Source organism: Lycium ferocissimum, chromosome 10, assembly GCF_029784015.1.
Source record: "Lycium ferocissimum isolate CSIRO_LF1 chromosome 10, AGI_CSIRO_Lferr_CH_V1, whole genome shotgun sequence".
NCBI lineage: Eukaryota > Viridiplantae > Streptophyta > Magnoliopsida > Solanales > Solanaceae > Lycium > Lycium ferocissimum.
The window spans coordinates 48070247-48093053 of record NC_081351.1 but is presented as its reverse complement, the minus strand read 5'-3'; the positions used below and the strand labels follow the sequence as shown (position 1 = coordinate 48093053).

The 22807-nt window shown below is 36.9% G+C and overlaps 2 long non-coding RNA genes across 2 annotated transcripts; both read right to left on the bottom strand.

Annotated features, from left to right (window-relative positions):
- Positions 1 to 3602: 3602 nt before the first annotated feature.
- Positions 3603 to 4831, bottom strand: LOC132032475 (uncharacterized). Its single transcript, XR_009408453.1, has 3 exons — positions 4243 to 4831; positions 3849 to 4160; positions 3603 to 3770 (listed from the first exon to the last, which is right to left on the bottom strand). It is a non-coding gene; the product is annotated as an uncharacterized LOC132032475 (long non-coding RNA).
- A 4100-nt stretch (positions 4832 to 8931) lies between these two features.
- On the bottom strand, positions 8932 to 13190 carry LOC132035550 (uncharacterized). The gene is made up of 2 exons (XR_009409311.1): positions 13022 to 13190; positions 8932 to 9159 (listed from the first exon to the last, which is right to left on the bottom strand). It is a non-coding gene; the product is annotated as an uncharacterized LOC132035550 (long non-coding RNA).
- Positions 13191 to 22807: the final 9617 nt, after the last annotated feature.

Genomic DNA, 22807 nt, shown 5'->3' with positions numbered 1-22807 from the left:
TTGAGTGCTTGTGATACAGAGACCCCTTGTCCCTCCATCTAGCGGGAGGACTTTTTGGGCTTTTGGGGGAGTTTCTTCCCACCGGGCCGAAGATCTTCCTTCTATGATGTCTTTTCGTATTCTAGAGATTATGGTATTTATTAGTCAGATTGCATTTCTTAGACATATTTTAGATTAAAGTCCTGTACAGGACTTTCGAATTTTGGGAATTTTGTAATAGTTAGAACTTCCGCACGTATTTCAGTATTTTATGGCATGACTTATTTAGTTTATTTGATGCGTGAATGAGTATAATCGCTTGACTTGGTTAATATAAAATCAGACTTGAATGAATAGATATCTTATGTGGTGGTTCGCCCACTAGGATTTAGTTGGGTGCCAGTCATGGTGGGTTAGGTCGTGACAACAATGCAACACATCCAATTCATCAATGCAACGTAACAACCATAAACTACAACATTCAACAATCAAATTCAACCTCAAAGTACTTCTAATTCGAATTAAAACTACATTCAAACACTTAAACATCATAAACTTAAACAACCATAAACTACATTCTACAATCAAATTGTCTTCAAAGTCCTTTTAATTAGAATAGAAACTACATTCAAACACTAAACATCATATACATATTCAACAAAACATAGCAAAATTAGAATCCAAAAGTATACGAATCAAAAAGGTCAATGTTGGGTGTTAGAGACATGATATGTATCCTCCCTATTAGACTCATCGACAAGAGCACGATCTACGTTAGTACGTGACCTATGTCGTTTACCTTGGGAAGGTCGGGGGGAGGGGGGGCTGTGACTTATGAGCATCCCCGGGACACGGGGAATCAGAAATGCCCTCGAATTGATTAAGCTGACTATTTGGTCCTGCATACCCAACATCCTAGCCTATGAGGCAGTAAGCGTGCTTGTTAGTTGAGCAACTTGCTGCTTCATCGCTTGGTACTCCGTAGGATCCACTGCCCCCTCATCAGTAGCACCTATGCCTTGAAGCGATGACGAAAATTGATGAAAGGCTCGATTATTCATCCTATAAGCTGTCCCATACCTTGTCGGGAAAGCAACACACTCCATCCACCTTTGCTACCTCGCTATCTCGGGGTCATCGGCATCTTGGAATTAGGCGAGTGGCACAAAACTCCAAAGTGTTGTTGAAATTCGTTATGGAGTTGAAAGATACAATGTTAGTAGCTAAATTTAGTAAAAGAAAAAGGGTAGTTATATTGACTTACCCAGGTTAGCTCAGCCCTTGGCTCAACCCATTGATATGTGCCATCGGCGTTCTTCATTTTCCTCGTGTGAGTAATCTTGAAGATCTCATCTTGAGGTACTACCTGACCTCTCTGAAGCTCCTGCAAACAAATCAAGATTAACAACTAAAAAAGTAAGCAACAAGAAAAGACCAATAACTAACTAGAGTTTAATCACACACGAAGACAGACTAAACAATGATCTAAATATATATACAAAACAAGAAATATGAATAAGTAACTAGAGTTCAATCAAGAAACATACGGATATGGATAAAAATAAAAATAAAAGAGAGGGTTCTTTTGCTTGTAACTAAAGCATAAAAAGGAGACATACTAGCTTCTTCCTCACGTCCACTTAGCTCGTGGCCCCACTAGTGTGTAGCAATCCACCATACTCTGAGGCACTGGAGGCCGTCCCATTAGCACTTTATTGCAAAACTTCAGATCAGTCACACAGTAATGCAGTAGCTCCTACCAGAAGTCATCACGGATCCACTTAGGCTGCACGCAAAGGATATGGGCTCTAAATAATGCATCCTTAAGTATTTTCCCCGCTTTTTTCTCAAAATTCTATGCTACTAATGCCGCGTGTTTCGGCTTCCAAGTCCACTTTGTCTGCAAAGAAAATAAATTGATTTCATTAAGTTATAAGGAATATTCCATAAACAATCAAGATATAGTTATATTATTTTACTACAAATAATAGATACCCTAAACTCTATAAACATTTGCCTCTTCAAATGCGACGACGACTCTTTGCCCAAGATGGAATGACGCCTCTATAGAGTCCTTTGATTGTCTTTGAAACTCTTTTAGTTGCTTTGCCTGGAAAGAAGCTGCATCAAAACAATGAAATAATTAGATGTTTTAAAATAAAATAAATAACTTATGCAAATTGAATATACTTACGTCAATCAAACTGGCTCGATTATGAGACGACCATACAGATCATAAGTCTCAAGTTGTGGAGGGCCTCCTCCCCAATCTTGACGCCCCGACATCCCAACATGTGGGGTAGATAATGTTGATAGATGTGAAAAAGTCGGGCTGGGAGTAGCTGTAGGAGTACCGCTCATAGTCGCTCACTATGATACATGATAAAACACAGGGAGGCTATATGGGATCGTGTAAGGCGTGTTAGGGGACTGAGAGATGCGCTGCGGCTCTGTTTGGCCATGTGGCCAAAAATATGGTGAAGCTTGAACATGGCCAGCCGACTGACAATAGGCCAATCCATCTATAGGAGAATCATACGCCAATGGAGGGCCACGTGGTGGGAGATTTGGCGAAGCGTCTCTCTCTAATTCGTATGGGGCCTGGCACTACACCCTCTAGCGGTATAAAAAAAGCCTTCTTCTTTGACTTTTTTGTTTCTTTAGCAATAGCCTTACCCCTCTTATCATCCGCCATCTACACAATAAATATATCTAAGTATTGCAATATAGATTAAAACAAAGCAACACAAAGCAAATAAATTTGAATGGTAAGAATTTTATTAATCTAAATAATCTTAAATAGATAAAGGTTACAACAAATTAATCAAAATAATCTTAAATGGTTTTAATGTTGGCGTAGTCACATAGACAAAGCAAATAAGGAAGCTTAAGTATTCAGATACTTATAAGTCTTACAATCAAATAAATAAAACTACACATATTTAATAGTTCTAAAATGAAATACGTGCTAATTTTCATCATTTTCTTCCTCGTCTGACCACTCTTCCTCATCACTTGTTTCATTTTCATCATTTTCTTCCACTTCTTCAAAAACTTCTTCTAATATCTATTCTGGATCCTCCAGCTCAGTTTCTAATTCAGGGTCGACTATTTGGCTAACATGTGATATGTCGTCATTCTAAAAGGCAGCGGGCAGGTCATTCTCAACTTCCACACGACCAACAAGCTTAGTTTTAATTACCACCCACCAATCAGACTTATCTGGTCTCAATGGATAAGGGACATAGTGCACCTGCTTAACGTTGTGTGCAAGGATGAAAGGATCATAAGCTTTATACCTCCGCGTGTGCTTTACTTCGATGATATTGTACTCCTTCAGTACCCTCATACCTCTTTTTGGAGTTGGATCAAACCAGTGGCACCAGAAAAGAACAATTTTTTTAACAGGCCAACGAGAATACTCTAATTCAAAAATCTCTTCCATTACACCAAAATAATCAACACTATCAGCACCTTTAACCCACACACCACTGTTATTATTTTTCATATGGTTAGCACATTCTCGGTTGAAATCATTAACTACATATTTGTCCATACAATGGACACTAGTGGGTCCCTAAGATAAGTCTTTCAAAAATTGTTCATGAAAACCACAAGGTGTATTGTGAACTTAATAAAAGTTAAGAAATAGAAAGTTAGAAATTGTAGAATTCAAAATTTTGTAATTTATGGTAGCTTTGTGTTAGAAAATTATAAAACTTATGTAAGTGTTAAACCACGCTGCAAATTGATTGTACACTTTTTCTTGGCCATGTATCTCCACAAAGAGACTGTCCAACAAAATGAAATTTAGGTTAGCCCCTTTTACATTTTAAATGAATAATTTCTTCAGTTTTAGTTAAACTTACTCATAATAAGGTCGAACTTTTGGGCAATTTAATAAGATATGTGTCGATGCCGATTTATCTTCCATTTGATTCAATGGTCTCTAACGTTCTTTTGACCTATCACCTTGTCGGTTGAAGATTGATATCGGCTTCGCCAAATAATTATTCACACCTCCATCATAGTATCGATTAGGCCTGTTTCTCAAACAAGTCACACCGTTCTGAAAATAGTAAGAACAAAAATGAGATGTTTCGTTGGCAAGGTAAATTTCGCACATTGAGCTTTCCACTTTCGATTTCTGCTTGATAGTCCTTTTTAACTTACCAATAGACCTACATTTATATTGTGTTAAGTATGAATTTTTTTTTTAAAAAAAATGATTTATAGGAATAACTAAAAAAATTGACTCACTACCTCTCAAAGGGATACATCCACCTATATTGAACTGGGCCTCCGAGTCGGGCTTCGTACGCAAGGCGAATTGCAAGATGTTCCGTCACATCAAAGAACCCCGGTGGAAGAATTTTCTCCAGCTTGTTTGTGATAACAGGGATATTTTGATCCATCGGATAAAGTTTGTCTTCCCTCAACGTACTGGAACACAAGTCTTTGAAGAACAAACTAATTTCTTTCATAGGTTTCCAGATTCATTCAGGCAAGCCACTAAATGCAAGGAGGGGGGGGGGGGGGTAAGTTTCCATGAAAACGTGACAGTCATGACTTTTCATCCCATGTATCCTGTCTTGCTCCATATCAACACGCATTCTAAAATTTGATGCATGCCCATCTGGCATCTTCAAGTTCTGGAACCACTCACAAATCTTTCGCTTCTGCTCCATTTTGAAAGTATAGCTAGCCTTAAGCTTGAAGATCCTTTTCTGTTTTGGCTGCAACCATAACTCTTTTTGTCCACAATACTCAAGCAAGTCTATTCTAGCCTTAACATTATCTTTGGTCTTGCCCTTCACATCCATCACTGTGTTAAACAAATTATCAAAATAATTTTTTTCCAACGTGTATGACATCAAGTTTATGGCGCAGAAGATTATCCTTCCAATATTGCAACTGTCACGACCCGAGCTACGAGCCATGACGGGTATCCGGGGCTAACCACCGAACACCACTCGTTTCGTTACCTATAGCCTTTCATTCATAATATATGCTCAAATTCACGGAAGTGTATCACCATTGGAAACATATTTACTTTTATAGACATAAACCTTTAGGTCATCAAAATAATACATATACTTACATATACATGAACACTATGGGACCATATTACCCACACATGCGTATCTACGAGCCTCTACTGGAATACTAGACATATAGACGGGACAGGACCCCGTCGTGCCCAAAATCATGGATATATACATATATGTACCAAAAGAATAATCAATAGCACCTCCGGAAAATGGAGTGCTCGCAAATCGACTCCCCTTGGATCGGCAGACCTCTCCTCGCCTACATAACGACATGAACACAGCGTCCAAAGAAAACGGACGTCAGTACGAATATTGTACTGAGTATGTAAGGCAGGAATGAAATAAGCATAGTCAGGAAAGCATAAGTCATGAGATGAGGACATAACCTGTATATTCATTTACATATAGATACGTTCATGTACATACATCATACGTAAGCATATCATATACACTATCATAGCGTGTGCCTTATCACGTCACATATACATCATCATAACATACAAGTATCATCACATCAATCATACATCATCATGTCTTTAACCCGCGTCCGGGTAACCATCATATGCAGCCCACTAGTGGTGGTCATGTCTGCCCTTTTCTCGGTGCGGTGGAATCATAACAGCCCGCCGTAGCGGTGATATGTCCGGCCAATTAGGCGCGGTGGAATCTTAAGCAGCCCGCCTTAGCGGTGACATGTCCGGCCAATTAGGCGCGGTGGAATCACATCATCATACATACCATACATTTCACATAGACTCATCACTATCATTCATTTCATAGACATATCGCACACTCGTCATCATACATATCGTCGTTTCATTATTATTTATCGTCTCACAAGCTTGTCATAATTCTACCATATTTAGCATTCTTAGTTACATATACACATACATATCATCAACACATGCATTTGAGCTTAAGGATAACTATATCTATGTCGGGGTGACATAAGGTCGTGAACCCCCGATCATGTTATGGAATAAGCATAAGCATCATATCTCACCTTGAAGGGATTTACAATTTAAGTTGAGTACATATAGGAAAGAATATCAATGGTTCATGATCGTCATCGCTAACCTCGTAAGTACATCATATCGTGGTCTCTAGAATCTTTATCGTATTCATAGCGTGTTTCTTATCTTGCCTAACTATTCATGAACATAGGCTCTTCACCTCTTGAAACATAGGAGATTCATGAAGGAGGAGGAATATCATACATAGGATTCATGCCTTAGAAAGAAGGGTAAAGCCTCACATACCTTTGTCGTTTAGCTACTCTCTAGCTTACTCGTTCTCCTCTAACGCCCTCGTCTTTACCTTCAAGGGAATTCGTATCGTCGTTAGCTAGGCAATTATAAAATCGTGCCTCTTAAGGCTAAAGAAAATTGGGCAGCGTTTCCTTTGTTTATACTACTTTCCACCATATTCCATATCGACTTCCAACACCCATAACAACCATCACAATATCACTAATAACAATCGTTATTTCATTTACGTTATTCACATTTCACAATTTCACTCCAATTCTCCATATTCATGACTAAAGTCCATTGTCGTATTCTTTTATATCCAATACTTATTTCATGTTCTAAAAGTCATTTATAACGCATTTATAACATCAACATATCCACTTTCATGATTCAATCCAACCACTATTTCAAAATGACATTATTCATCCATTTGATGACCCATTTGCATACACTTCTACAATCCATGTGTTTCAACTTACTAATACTTCAAATAATGTAGAAAGGTCATGAAACTTACCTTAGATGATGAAGAAACAAGCTTTGAATGATAATACACCTTTCTCACCAAAACCCTATTTTCATCTTTCTTGGATTTTCTTGACTTTGATGGCTTTAATGGAGTTTCATAGGCTTGATTCACTTCAAATCTTGTTATTGATCCTTGATTCCCTTAGTTTTCTTGTGGATGAATTATAGAGAAGGTTCTAGAGGTATGGAGGGGTTGAAAACGTGAATGGAAATGAATAAAATGAAGTGGGGTTACATTTAAAGACTTGGAATGAATCCAGTCGGCGGGACTTCCACGGACAGCTTCACGGTCCGTGGAACCCTTTGTTGGCCGTGGAACTGGTCGTGGTTCATGACCAGCCAGCCATCTTCTCTACTGGCTGTTCCACGGACACATCCACGGTCCGTGGATCATGGTGCTGTCCGTGGAACATGGTCGTGGAACTCACAGTTCCACCGGAATGGTTCCTGTCGTTTCGTTTGATCTCCAATCCTTATGGAACCTTCTTAGCACTTGTTTGTCACTTCATTATTAACCTAGGGGACGTCATAGCTCTTCTCCACAACATCCTTAGGGTGTCACTAACTCAATACTCATAGTTTTCGTCCAACACACTAACTTATAACTCGATTTCCTTAACAACTTCCTTACCTTAACTCGGATGCCTTTGGAAGTCTTAATTAGGACTATCAATTACTACTTCTTGCTTATCCAAACCTCGTATACGTCACGTCCTTCTTGAGTCTATTAACTGTACGCTAAGGGGAAATTTTCCGAGGCGTAACAGCAACTTCCAAAATATGCTCTGTTATGTCCAGTTATGGTAAACCCCCATACCCATCGAATCTGTACGATTCTTCTTTAGTAACCTTTGGGAGGTTCTGAACCCTCTCCCAAATATCGTAACCAGACAGTATTGGAGGTGGATAGTCTTGTTCAATTGCATTTGTCGCGGTTCGCTTTTTACGCGGGGTTAGGGCATAAAAGGCTACTACGAACTCGTTGGTGCTCTTTTGGACTTTATTTTTTTTTTAAAGAGTCGCTACCTAATTTTTAGGAAATTAGGAAAATCAGTTTTAAAGGGATTATTCAAATACCGTGAAAAAATCTTCGTAATCCAGAGTTCTAGGTAAGGGTTCTAATGATCCCCTTGGGAAGGTGTTAGGCACCCCAGTATTAAGGATCTGTACTATACGGTTGACCTTCGAATTTCAAAGTATGAGTATTTGCCTAAACTCCTTATTTTGTGTTTATTTCCGGCATTTAGAAAAGACTGTCATCTTGTAAGTTTGCATATCATTTGAAAAGATTTGAGTATATCCCCTTTACATACAGGGTATCGTAGTTTTCGGATTTATGATATCCGTTTATAACCAGTCCCCTTTTACGTATAAGGAGTATATTTTGTTTATAAATGAAGTGTAAGAAGCGCGTTTTTATTTTTTAAAGTTCATGGCATACTCATGCTTCGATTCGGATTAATCCGTTTTGGTACGTTTCAGCCTTAACCGGAATTCTTTATATTACGATGGTTTCATTTTTTGTTTGTACAAAAAGCGTTTCATACATTAGAGGCAGTGTATCTCGGCTGTATAAAATTTTCTTTTTGGCCCTTTCATGACCCAAGAAAATACGAGTCCGAGACTGGTTTAATTTCAGAAAAAAGAGTGCGAGTCCAGTTTTTGGTCAAAACGAAATCTGATTCAGTAAAAAAAATCTGAGTTCAGAATTTAAAAAGGGTTTAGCATTCTGAATTTTTATAAGCTTGGTGTATCAAATGCTTACTTAAAGGATATATGTGGGCTTTGGCCCAAAATCCTGTTTGTTTAAGCCATTATGTAAAAGTCCCCTTTTTTAAAAGACTTGAAAAAAATGAGTGAATCTATATCTTCAAAAATTTAAAGGAAAGAGTTGCCACGTTTGAGTAATCAACTTGAAATTATTAATACCAAACAGTGTTCTGCCCTTTTAAGGTTTTTTGAAAGAAAACTGATTTGTGCTTATTATACTTAAGGAAAAACAGTTTTTTAAGTCCAATTTATATTTAGTTTAAAAACGCCGAATTTGATCGCGGTTTTGAAAATTCGTTCGGGGACCTAAAGTCATCTAAACGGCATAAGAACCGTTATCCTAAGACAGCTAGTTCAAAACATAAGGTTCCACTATAATATGAGTTTAATACAACTTTTACGAATACATCAACTTAAAACAAATAAACATGAAATGAATAATAGAGTAGAGGTAGACTAGGGGCGTACCAAGCCTCTAGTTAGCCATTTTCACCCATGGCTGGGCCTTCTGCGCGCGTCGCTATTATTTTCTTCGCGGACTCGATCCTAATTTGAATAGAAGTCCTATTGGGCCTAGGAGGCTGGTCTTGACCTGAATGGTCATGCAAGTGGAGGCGGAAAAGAAAAAGGGAAACTCGATTAGTTTATATTTAACCGTCCTTATCACTAAAATAACTAAGGCACACACATATGTGTGTGTATATATATATATATATATATATATATATATATATATATATATATATATATATATATATATATATATATATATATATAACAAGTCATTCAAAATCCTATACTTGTCCCTCTATATCTTAAACTGTTGTAATGGTTCATTTTAAGACTTAGTATGGCATGGGGACTGGGTCCTAGCCCCGTATTCCCGATGTCGCACAAGTTCCAAGGGGTTTCTGAGAACCCCAGGCATGGCTAACACCGGCGAGACTTGGACAACCCCGAATTACCATAACCCATCTAAAAATAACCAACCCAGTATAGGACAAAGAGAGAGCATAGGAATTTAAAGTCGTGATATAAACCAAAATGCCACAGCGAACATTGATCATTTAAAGAATACTAGTCAACTAAGATTAAGAGTCACAAGATAAGTCAAGTGTCACGGCAACAGTGTGTCCCTCAAATATATACTAAGCCCTCAACTTAAGCAGGCCTAATTACAAACACTGGTTAAGGCAAAATGTGCTCAAAATAAATTCAAATGATGGTACACTGGCACCTCTTCAAATAGGCAGTCTAAGTTAGTATTTTAATACAAAATAACACTAAAGATGTAAATGATGGGGATGAGAATCTAAGCAACTGAAGGACCAAAAGAGTGGGACAATAGACAGTGTACATCAAATGGCACAAACTATTCAAAAAGAGAAGGAACAGTTAACTTGGGAACAGGTGGTCACTCATACTACCCAAGAGGGCAGGCCATGTATGCCGAGATGGAGTTTAACACACAGGTCACTAATGAGAACTAACTGGAGACTTATATGGAGTCACGCAGGGTATAGAAAAGCAATAAAGTAGTCATAGGGATGCAACTCATGGTCATAGGGGTAAAAGAAGACAAGTGCAAGCACACAAGTGAAGTTAGCAAACAGAAACAGATCCAGGGCCTGGAGGGAGGGTCTAAAGTTCAAGAATTGCACACAGACACAACAACTAGGACAAGATCAAAACATGATCATAGAAAAAGGTTTCACTCCATAGGTGCAAATAAAGACAGGATCAAGGGCAATGTCACATAGGTGTAGGATAGGTAAAAACACAAGGCTGGGAATTTCAAGTGACTCACAACAGTTTGGCTCTAGTTCTATGTCATGGGAGGGAAACAAGATAAAGTATAAGCAAAGAAACAACACACACAGTCATGGACAAATGGGGTTCAGACAATATTTCAGACAACAAAATTAAAAATAAAAATAAAAACCAAGTGTGTGCCATCTAGTCCTAATGTGATCCAGAGGTGTGCAGGAGTAACACTCAGTCAAGGTTCCAAGATTGATCAAAGATGAAAACTACATTAGGTCACAGAACTGGGCTAGCCACTTCATCATTATACTCTAACTAGAATTTACAACTTAGGAAGAAGTTTATAGTTTTTGAAAAATGAGTTCAATAAAACTTATCACCTAGTTAAAAAAAAAAAATAAGCAAGAGTCTATAGAATGCCAGGGATGGATTTAGGATAGACAAGAAGGATGACAAGAAGAAAGACCTTGTCACAAGAAGAAAAGAATAGACAGCATCCCAAAGTTAAGTGGTATAAGCCCCCACTTGATGCCCCTTCCAGAAAATGAGTGACTCTAGGTACACAACTTGTGAAAATTCAGACAATAATGCCAAGAACAGACATAACAGGCAAAAAACAGAACCAATAAGGGAAACAAAAGGACCATAACATCACATAGGTCTGAAGAAGATCAACTGAAACCATAGGACACTCACCATCCATAGTGGTTAAACACATAGGTATAAGGTAGAAGAGAAAACATGTTCCACTTAGACCTAGGCAGAGGAATATTTGAACATATTTTGAGCAAAAATAAATGCCAGGCTTTGAAGTTTAAAACATCATTTTGCAATCATGACACCAGGGCAGTCAAAGCACAGCATTAGTGTTATAAAAATTACAAGCCATAGTCTAATGTTTTAAAAAAAAAAAAATACAAAGAACCTAGTTATATAAAGATTATATCATATAGACTGACCCTTTTTTTCATTTTTTAGTTAGTCAATATTAACCCAAAATAACTTTACAATAAACAGGTTTTGGAGAAAAGAGGAAATGACATAAAACTCACATTTTATTACTTAGCTCTTGATCAATCAAGCAAACACTCAAAACACATTAGTAGAAGGCAGTAAAATGACACACTTATGTTAACATTAAATAGACTCCATTAAACCACTTATAATAACTGTGTGAACAAGTTAGGCTAGCAAACTAGACACATGACAGGTCCATTTAGTTAGGCAACTATGGTGAGTGAACCAACAACAAACCAATCTAGACTTAAACCTTCCCACAATCACTCTTTTACCCAAAATTCTCATACCTATGTGATTAGTGAACCAACATCAAACACACTCATCATCTTTTGACTAACAACTAACTCTACTTGTTTTAATAAGCAGTGAATTGATAGCTTAATACTTATCATGTTTTGCCTAAACACTCTTATGACAATCATTCAAATCAGAAAGTAGCTTCGAATACGCGCGCCGAACACGAGCCCCGGCGCACGACATCGGATGTCGCGCGGCTGCTGCCTTATCGACGTCGCAAGGCCAAAGCAAGCCCCCAGGAGTCTGACATGTGTGCGAGTCAACGGGCGAGTAAACCCGTAAGGCGTAAGGAAGCTGATTGGTGGGATCCCCCTGAGGGGTGCACCGCCGACCGACCTTGATCTTCTGAGAAGGGTTACTAGTAAAATTAAACTCTATGTGATATCTAAACTAAGTAATTCACAACAACTAGTTTGAATCAGTAGAGACCAGTGAGATTAACCTATATCACCTTGTATTTTAAACTTATACTTCATCCTCTAAGTAGGCAATAAAATCACAGTTGACACTTATCACATAAAACACCTTACCAAAACCATTTAAAAGACCAACAAGTCAGCAAAATAAGACTAAGAGGTTCACTAATAGCTCACTATAATTATTAGAACAAAACAGCAAAATACATGGACAAGATCAATACACAAGATAACATTCAATTAAGACACTCACCATAACAAAAGAAATAAACAGTAGGCTTTAACAAGAATTCACAAGGTTGTTTTTAACTAAACAACTACCGAAAAAAAAAAATTACAGACATTAACAAGTTGATATTTCACTAAGCAACCATCACCAAAAATAAGCAATAAATTAACAGCATAAAAATAATCAAGAAACTAACAAAAACTACCAAATTAATATTTAGCTAAATAGCTACTACAAAAAATAATCAAGAAATTAACAAAATTACCAAATTAATATTTAACTAAATAACCACTATAAAAAATATGCAAGAAATTAACAAAATCACCAATAAGATAGAGAGTTACCTTTTTTGGACGCAGCCAAGACGAAGAACGGATTTGAAGACAAAACCCTCCTCAAACTCGGACCACAATACCAGAAAAAAAGTAAGAAAATAAATTTTAGCAACTGAAGGGTTTCAAATCTAAGTTCAAAACCCCCAAAAATTACACTAGGCAATTTAAAGTTTCGAAATTAGATCTTAATTTCAAAACTCTATTTTGCCTTCTTTTTTTTCCGACCTCTTTACTCGTGAATGGGGATTTATAGAAACCCCCAAACAAAAACAACCAACACAAACATCGATGCGGGACAAATGAACGATGGTCAAGATCGTCCCAAACAATAGAAAATCGACGGTGGAGTATATGTTACAACTTGACAGAGCAAAAAACCTACATAAGGGCTTGTTTGGACGTTTTTTGGTGAGAGAAGGACGTAATGCTTCGTCCTCTCCTCCACATATCATGCTTCCAACCGATGGGACGTGACCGAGAACAGGAGCGAGTAGGTGGTGGAACAGGAGCGACGGTTAGGGTTAAGCCTAGACCCTAAATTTTTTTGTTGCAAAATGACCCCTTGAAAGGGGCAGGTGAACTGGAGGGGCGTATATATGTACGTGTGGGCTGGGTCGAGTTCGATTGGACTGGGCTCGGCCCAATTCTTTTTTTTTTTTTTTTTTAAATTCCCTCCACTTTGCATATATATATATATATATATATATATGATTTAAAAAAAAATTCCCCCACCCCTTTAATAAATTACATGTATATGGGTGTATATATCACACGTATACACTCACATAGGGGTAATGCGGGTATTTGGTAAAATGGGCAAATGTTTGAGATAAGTAATTATAAATTAATTAATTAAAAGAAAGCCAAATAAAAAATGTAAATAATTTAGAAAGGATGCTAAGAGATTTATTTTTTTGCGAACATCGTCTAAATTGTCCCAAAATAAAATGAAGGCTGCAATTATAGCCTTTGTGTGACAAAAATGCAAAAATGCCCTTAACTATAGATCTAATTATTGAAAATGTAGCCTTATTTTGGTACTAATTCAACCAATTAAAACTAATTTGCGCTAATGTCCTTAATTGATTTGCCAATGGATTAGGCATCTCAATTAAAGCTGCGAGGGCTAAAATTGCAAAATGACCACTTGACTATCTTAAACCATGACTTGGTCAATTACGAGGAGGTCATTTTTGCAAAAATACAACAGTCAAAACCAAATTACAATTTTGTCAAATTGAAATAAATACATAAACAAGCAAAATTCAAAGCTCGAGGGGTAAAAATAGTAAATTCTGTTAATTACTTGAATTCCTTGGATAAATAAGATAAATTGCTTCTTTCTTATCCAATTTCTTGATTTGATTAATTATAATGAACAATTATTTAAAATTGTTCTGCAACTGATAAATTTAAAAAGTATTTCATAAAATGCTGTAAAATGCTAGTAAATTCCTGGATAATTAATAGAGCCTTGAGGGTTCCCTTATTAATTTATAGAAGTAAAGCATTGGCCTGAATAATTATGCAAAATCATTCAGGTCCTCTGTGAGTGTGCAAATTATTTTATTCATTATCCAAGGACACCGAGCAATCAAAATAAATTATGGAAGGTCAAAAATCAGGTGTCAACAGCATTATTCTTGAATGTATTCTTCATTCTCCTAAAGGGATGATCCATCGGCAAGAATCGACAATGACAATCAAATCATGAATTTTTTTTGCCATTTTTTAAAGTGAAGGACTTAGCATTTTTCATGCAGTGAGGACATGCTAACTTTCCGGCTGTCATCCACCAAGACAACATCAAGAAATTAGATAAGAAAGAAATTTATCTTATTTATTCAAGGAATTCAAGTAATTAAGAGAATTTACTATTTTTACCCCTCGAGCTTTGAATTTTGCTTGTTTATGTATTTATTTCAATTTGGCGAAATTGTTTTGACAAAATTGTAATTTGGTTTTGACTGTTGTATTTTTGCATAAATGACCTCCTCGTAATTAACCAAGTCATGGTTTAAGATAGCTGGGGTCATTTTGCAAGTTTAGCCCCTAAATAGCTTTAATTGAGATGTCTAATCCAGTGGCAAATCAATTAAGGACATTAGCGCAAATTAGTTTTAATTGGTTGAATTAGTATCAAAATAAGGCTACATTTTCAATAATTAGATATATAGTTAAGGGTATTTTTGCATTTTTGTCAAACAAAGGCTATAATTGCAGAAAAATCATTAATAGTCGACATTAAAGTGATTCTCAAATTAAAATTCTGCTTACGCGAAATTACATATGTCTAAACCCCTTCAACCCACAACTGTTTCAGCTCATCAACCAAAGGTTGCAAGTACATGTCACGCCCCAAAATTCACCCTAGACATGACCTGCATCCGACGTCATGAACAACATCGAAAGAACCTAAAAGATGCAATAACACACTTGAACTCGCCAGGTTCAATATTCACCTCCAACAGTTTATAAAATAAATGTAAACAAATCATGAATATATGAATTAAATCAGCGGAAGTCTTTATTAATCAAATACTTAGTCAAACGTAATAACGAGCCCGAGAGTTAATCAATAACTCAACAACTACCCACAAACGTATACTAGGGAGCTTCTAAGATAAAGGAATAACAGTCTGACTCATCGGGACGCAGCCCAGAAAACTAGTATAATGAATAAATAAATAAATAAATGAATAGGGTTTCCCACGAATGAATGTGTGGGCTCACTAAATTAGCAGCAACAACAAGTCCTTCCTAAACGCACGGAGTATCAAGAACACACCTTTCTTCTCCGTTACCTAACATACCATTAAAAACAACAATGGTATGCCTGAGTACTTCGTACTCAGTGAGTGCCTCGGGGACAATCAGTAATATAAAAATAAAGTACAATAATACATTAAAAAAACAGTCCTGAAAATCATGTGAAACCAATGTAAGAACAGTTATTCAGTTTGTGTATCTCAATAAGCATTATCAAAACCGATTATAAGGCTTTTTGGAAAGGCACAACTTCAAATATGCCTTTCAATTGATCATAATTAACAACAACAATTCCATGAGAAAATAAGAATATCACACATACCAATACAGGCCCAAGAATCAAGCACATTGAAGGGGTGACCGTAGAGGTTCCCTTGTCACAGCGCACCACACCGAAATATAAAATTCAACGGTGGCTATCCTTCCTCCCGAATAGCTAGGCATAATCACAACCCAGGTAGCGAACCCGGAAGTGGCCACTCTTCCTCCCGAATGGCTAGGCATTATCACACTAGGATCCATAGTGGCTACCCTTCCTCCCGAGTAGCCTGGCAAAACACAACAACCAGTTTTCATAGCATAAAGCCAATTCATAGTTCATTTGTAATGTAGTCACAACATCAATTGTCATTAAGGTTCATTATGCCATATTGAAAGGATAAGTCATTTCAATCAATGTTTTGAAAACGTTTAACTTCTTTACAAAAGATTTCCATGTCCTAATTCATCAATGAGAATATCATTACCAACCCTTAAACATCATTATTAAGCATCTCTTATAGAGGAAAACGTTCATAATATCATATACATATATAGGGTTTTTTACAATATAGGTTTAATGTGAGTTTGTCCCCTCACACACATTAACCACCATTTAGACATGAATTAGCGTTCAAGAAATATGAAAAGATAACTTTTCTTTTTATTCATTAAAGAACCTTGAATGAAATTTATACTTCCAACAATAGTTTCAAAAAGTGATTTTCATTCAAAATAAGTTTTCAAAAGAGAGACATACCTTAGTATGTTAAACAAAGTTTAACAATTCACTTTTCTAGTGAAGAACACCCAAACCCTAGCTTGAATCACTTTAGGAAGAATTATGTTGCAAACCCTAGGTTTTAGTCACAAAAATCATGTTAAGAACCACGGGTTTGATGTTAGGATTTATAATCAATGATTAAGATGTTCTTATCTTAGTGTTGGAGCCCTAGAGAGGTATTTTCGTCCTTAGGGTTTTTGAGAGTGAAAAGAATGGAAGAAAAACCAAAATTTTGCAACTTATATAATTTTAGCCCGTCAGGCACAATCGACGGTTCAAACGACGGAGCGTCGAATAGATCGACGGAGCAGATTGATGCTCCATCGAATGGTCTTTGTGCTAGGTCAATTCAACGGTACAAACGACGGAGCGTCGAACAGATCGACGGAGCGTTTATCTGTTCCGTCAAAGTAATGAAATTTCCAGTGAGCAACTTTCTCTTCCTTACTTTCTACGGTGCAAAGGATGGAGCGTCGAACAAATCGACGATACAAAGGACTACCGTCGAACCTCCTTTTCGTGAAACTGCTGTGAATTTTCATTTTGACTATCTTCTCTTGGGTCTTTAGCCTACAGTCATGCACGTAACCCAACATATAAGGTTCCAAAGGACTCATACAATGCTTTCACACTCTATACAGATTTACGGGATGTTACAGTACACATCAATCAAAACTTTTGGATTACGCGAGCCAGGAATAATGCAATCTCATACATATCTCACGGGGAAGATTATACGGGGTAATGAACATAGGCCAACAAGAATATGGAGCAGCAGAAACAGAATATGGAGTGAATCTGTCCGAACATAAAACCTATCTAATGTTACGTGGTTCAGCTGCAAAATCTAGATAGGTTCTATCAAAATGCTTCTAGGCCTCACCATCCGATGGATGACACATAACACTCGATGACCTTCTATTTTCACTGTGCCATCTCATATGAAGAGCAGAGCTATTAGATGCATACAACCTCTTTAACCTTGGTATTAGAGGTAAATAATGCATCGCCATAATAGCAACTCTCTTCCCACTGCGAGTATCCTTAAACTGATCACTACCATAAAACTTACATGATTCTAGACCGTCGTCATCATTATAGTGTAACATGTAGCCATTTTCACAACCATGAATTCTCACTGACGAGAGTCCTAACTTAGACACCAATCTCTTTGCCTTACAGTAATTATCGGGTATCTCTAGAGTTGCGTCAACTAATTCACGCACGAGATCAATCTAAGAATCCATTGCCCCCAAGATTGAAGCCTCTATATCAAGCAATTCACCTTTGGTTTTATGGCAAATTTGGAAGAGCAGGAATACTAGAAGGCATGGAGGGGCTGTTTCTCAGAATAAGGTCACACATGAGGTCAACAGGAACATATATATGCTAGCAAGGAAGAGATATCCTTGGCTGCAGAACATGCCTAAATGCTGGCCTAGGATAGTTGAATTACTAGAGAACTACAGGCTGCCATTAACATATAAACAGGTGAAGGGGACATTTCTAGATAGAGGATGCTTCAAATGCAACACTTATGGTGCTTCTAAAGGGAATCCAGGACCAAGTTCAGCAGCCTTTTGTATTAGAGATAGTTCAGGAGAGTTTATATATGCTAATATTAACTGAGACTACTAATCTAGTTGCTGAAGCTGTGGCCATTGAAGAGGGAATCAAGTACTGTGTTCTACGTGAGTTATTGCCTGTTATAGTGGAAATAGATTCCCTTACAATGCAAAAGGTACTGGATGGTATTTGGGAGGTGCCATGGAATATTGCTTTGCTAGTGAGGAGTATACAAAAATGGAGGAAGGACAAAGAGGTTTCAGTGGTGCATGTGTTCAGAGAAGGAAACAGTGTGGCAGATTATTTTAATTACTAACCTGGTTTTTGATTTTGCAGGTATAATTCGCTACAATCAGTTTCAAGATATTCCAACTCATGGAAGAAGATTGATCAACATGGATAAAAGCCAACTTCCAAACTTTAGAGTTAGATCAACAACAAAACAGGCTTCATACAGCAATCAGGACAATAGCAGCACAGAACATCAATGAAGGTAGGGAAGGGGATGCAACTAGAAATAACTTTGTTTTGTGGTGTGTGGTATCAACCTTGGTTCATTCTACCATAAAACACTGATATTACTAGTTGGGAATTCATCAATGTGGAATCAGATGCAGCAAGTAATAAGCAGAAGGATCATCAGTAGCTTCTGTGACTAAGTTCAGAATCTATGCTAGTTTAGAACATGCATCTATAAGATTGGAACTGAAATCTACTTCATCCAGGATGACCTGAAGATAATTTAAAAAGATTTGATTCATTCCACTTGTGAGACTTGAGAGTGTGAAAGATGGATACAAATCAAGGTCCCTAGTTTGCTTTAGTATGATGAAGGTTCTAGTAGTGTTAATGTGGTGATCATAGCTAGTTTTCAGCTTTCTAGATGGTTTCTTTTCTTTGCAATTCTTCTATGTAAATATTTGCTGCAATAAACTCCCACCATTTTAGGTGGTTTTATAAAAATAAAAAAAATCATTGCCCCTTGGGGAACATTGTAATCTGCTTTGATACTCAATAATCTAACAGCGATAGATAATTGACAGTGGGTACATCCATCATGTAAGGGCCGACTAGCTTGATTTAACTTTTCATAAAAACGTCTGGCCTCTTCATTGAGAGGTTCTTCAACATGGTCACCGGATTCAAAGTCCGAATGCATGCCATAAGCATCCTGAATCATGTCGTGCATTCTAGAATTCTGGACATTAGGTTCTACCACCCTATTAGTTTCACCAATAACAAAGTTCTGAAATCTATCGAAACTGTTAAACGTTTCTCCATGACTAGTTTAAGCATCCTGAACCATGTCGTGCACTCTAGAATTCTGGACATTAGGTTCTACCACCCTACTAGTTTCACCAATAACAAAGTTCTAAAATCTATCGAAACTGTTAAACGTTTCTCCATGACTAGTCCAAACTGTATAATTACTTTTAAAACCTTGGTCAAATAGATGAAGCCTAACAATCTTAGGGATCTCGAAATTGATACATTCACATTTAGAATAAGGACACCTAACCACTCCATGAACTGTAAAATCCTCAAGTGTTTTAGCATAGTCAACAAAACCATAAACACCGGCTACAAATTCATCTCTCAACCCAAATCGACCAGGATTAGTTCTATCGTACATCCAACTACGAGATTCCATCTACACAAATAGCACAAAATTTGAACTTGTTAAACCATACGTTGAATAATAATTCTACACTTATAACCAAAGTTAACACTAACTTAATTAATAATAATATTATTTTAATCTTATTTTATTTTGAAACTAAACTTATATTATTCCAAAATTTGATTCATAAAATTCATGCTCAATTTTTTTGAAGTTCAAAGTTTAATTCTTAAACAAAGTTAACACTAACTTAAGTTGGTTGGGTTGTTATGTCTTTAGATAGTTTTGGTAATTTTTGTATCACATCATTACTGTTATAACTAATTATGTATATTAGAAACATATACACAAAATTAAAGATCCTAAGAAAATATTGTAAAATTCATATGAGGTTTCAATTTCAATACAACAACACCAAAAATATTTCAATATAGAGGTTTCAATTTCAATACAACAACAACAACAATATTTTAATACAGAGGGTTCAATTTCAATACAACAACACAAAAACATCATAATAAATTGATGGCAAAATACATCAAATCAACCCTAAACTATACCCAAAATGTCGATGTCACACTCAAACTATACCGGCGACCTAATACACACTCGAACATCTTAAAAGTGAATTATTTTACTCCCTGAACTGCTGATGTGGCACAAAATATCAAAATAAAAATAAAAAGCGCGTTTTGAGTAGAATTTTTCTTTTTTCTTTTTTTTAATTTAAAGATTTAATTTTTTTTAACCCCGCCCCACCCTCACCCGCCCCTTTCTTCTTCATTTCCCCCCACCCCACACTTCTTCTTCTTGATCACGCCCCACCCCCCGTCCCTTTCTTCTTCCCCCTCCCCCAGGCCTTTTCTTCTTCACGCCCCATTTTCCATGTCTTCTACTTCATTTTTTCTCATCACACTTCTCTGAACTTAATTTCTTCATCAATTCATTTTTTTCTCATAAACTCATCAAAAATTTCACCACCCTCTTCATCTTCAAACCCAATTTTTTCTCCATCTTTGAACCACGCCCCACCTACTGCTTCCTCTTCTTCTTCTTCCGAAAACCCCTCATTTTAACTACCCTATAGGTATCTATTTTCAAAGAGGCGAGCTGCGATTTTGATGGCGGGTTTGGTGATGGGTGCAAAATTTACAGTGGTTCTTGCAATTTTGGATGGTTTCAATGGTGGTGATGTGATTCCAGTGGTGAATTTAGTTGCAGGTTTGAATTTATGGTGGCTGTTTGCAATTTTTTTATGGTGGAAGTGGTGGTCATGGTGTGATTCCGATGGTCGATTTGGATCTATAGTGGTTTTGGTTACTGGGTGTTGGTCGGTAAGTTTGTTCACCGGCCACCATTTCTCCCGGCGAGGTTGGCTAGATTTTTTTATTTATTTTTTGGTGGAGAAGATAAGTATGATACTTGGCATCGCGTGGAACGCAGTAGCGACAAATTCATGAAAAATTTAGACTTTCGGAGAATGCTACGATTGATTAAGCAGTGAATCTAGTAATGGTGGTGGGATGAATTTGGTGGTGGATGATTATATCCATGGTGGTTGAGTAGTTGTATTTTTTATGAATGTGAAGGAGAAGGAATTAAATGACATGGATTTTTTTTTAAAAAAAAAAAAACAAATTTGGCAGTTTATTGATGTGGCATTGACGTGGCGCTGACATGGCGGGCGATGTATTACACCTCCCCATGTGCAGCTGGTTATAAATTTATCAGGGGTAAAATAATTCACTTTTAAGATGTTCGAGGGTGTAATAGGTCGCCTGTATAGTTTGAGTGTGATATCGACATTTTGGGTATAGTTTAGGGTTGATTTGATGTATTTTGCCTAAATTGATTTGAATTTCAATACAACAACATTGATCAATTTCAATATTTCATTTGATTTTAACCCTAAAATAAAGTTAACATCCCAAACCCTAAAAATTAATATTGAACAATAAGTATAGTTTAAGAAATTCATAGTTAAACTAAAATAATACAAAGTAATGCAACTAATAATAAATAGTATGAGATTGAAAACAAAACAAAAAAGTGAAGAAAAACTTACCTTTTCAGATCAGTGGCGGCAGTAGCGGTGAACGATAGCGGAAGCAGCAACAGCGGTAGACGTCAGCGGGGTGCGTGGGTGAGTCGACGACTGACGGTGGGAGAGAAAGAGTGAAGAAAATGGAAAGAGAGAGAAACAGAATGGGGGAAAAATATCCCGATTTGGGGATACGTATATGTATTTTCGACCTCATTCGATCGAAAAATCCAAGTTAGCTTTGACCAATTTTAATAGGATTTTCGACCTCATGAGGTTGAAATTTTTTTTTTTTTTTTTTTAATCAAATTGTGCTCTAGCAGGCCAGGCCTGTTAGAACTTTTTATTAATAAATGCATAATGTAAAAAACGGTCTATTACAGCATGTCTATAATATGAGCTAGCTAGTATTAAAAAAATAAGGAACTGTCCTCCAGTTCTATCTTGTATGCCTAAGCTAGTATGCCCTTTGTGATCCTAATGTATCAGCTTTGATGATTGTCCAAATCTATGCAAACACCATATGATTATCCATACATGTAGTATCATTGTTGATTGTCAAGCTGCTGAATCCTCCTTGTTCTAATCCTCAGTTGAGGAAGTTGTGATTTGTCCATATTGAGAATTCTTCTTCCTTCTGATGGCATGAGTATAAAGTCATGTACTTTGATCTCTGCATGATCCAAAGCTTGATTTGCTAGAAAGTCTGCCAACTTGTTGCCTTCCCTGAAAATATGATTAATCTGCACCTGTACTGTTCTCATGTCCTGTTTGATCTCTTCATCCGATTTCTCGGTTCCCATGGAGTGATCCATGAATCTTGTAAGGTCTTTTGAAGGACAAGTGAATCGGTCTCCGATTGAACTGTTGAATGTTGTGTTTTTTGCGAACTTCGATTGCTCATTTTTATGGCCTCGGCTTCGCTTCCATGTTTGTTGCTATTCCCATTTGTTGTGCTTACGCATAAATCAAATCTCCTTCGCTACTACGATGCGGAATCCATATGAACCGATCCCAAGATTGCCTCTCGTTTGCCCCATCTGTATTACATTTTAATCTCCCTGAAGGTGGCATCCTCCACAACACCTTAGCATAATAAACTTTTGGTTTATATCTACTAAGGTGCTGA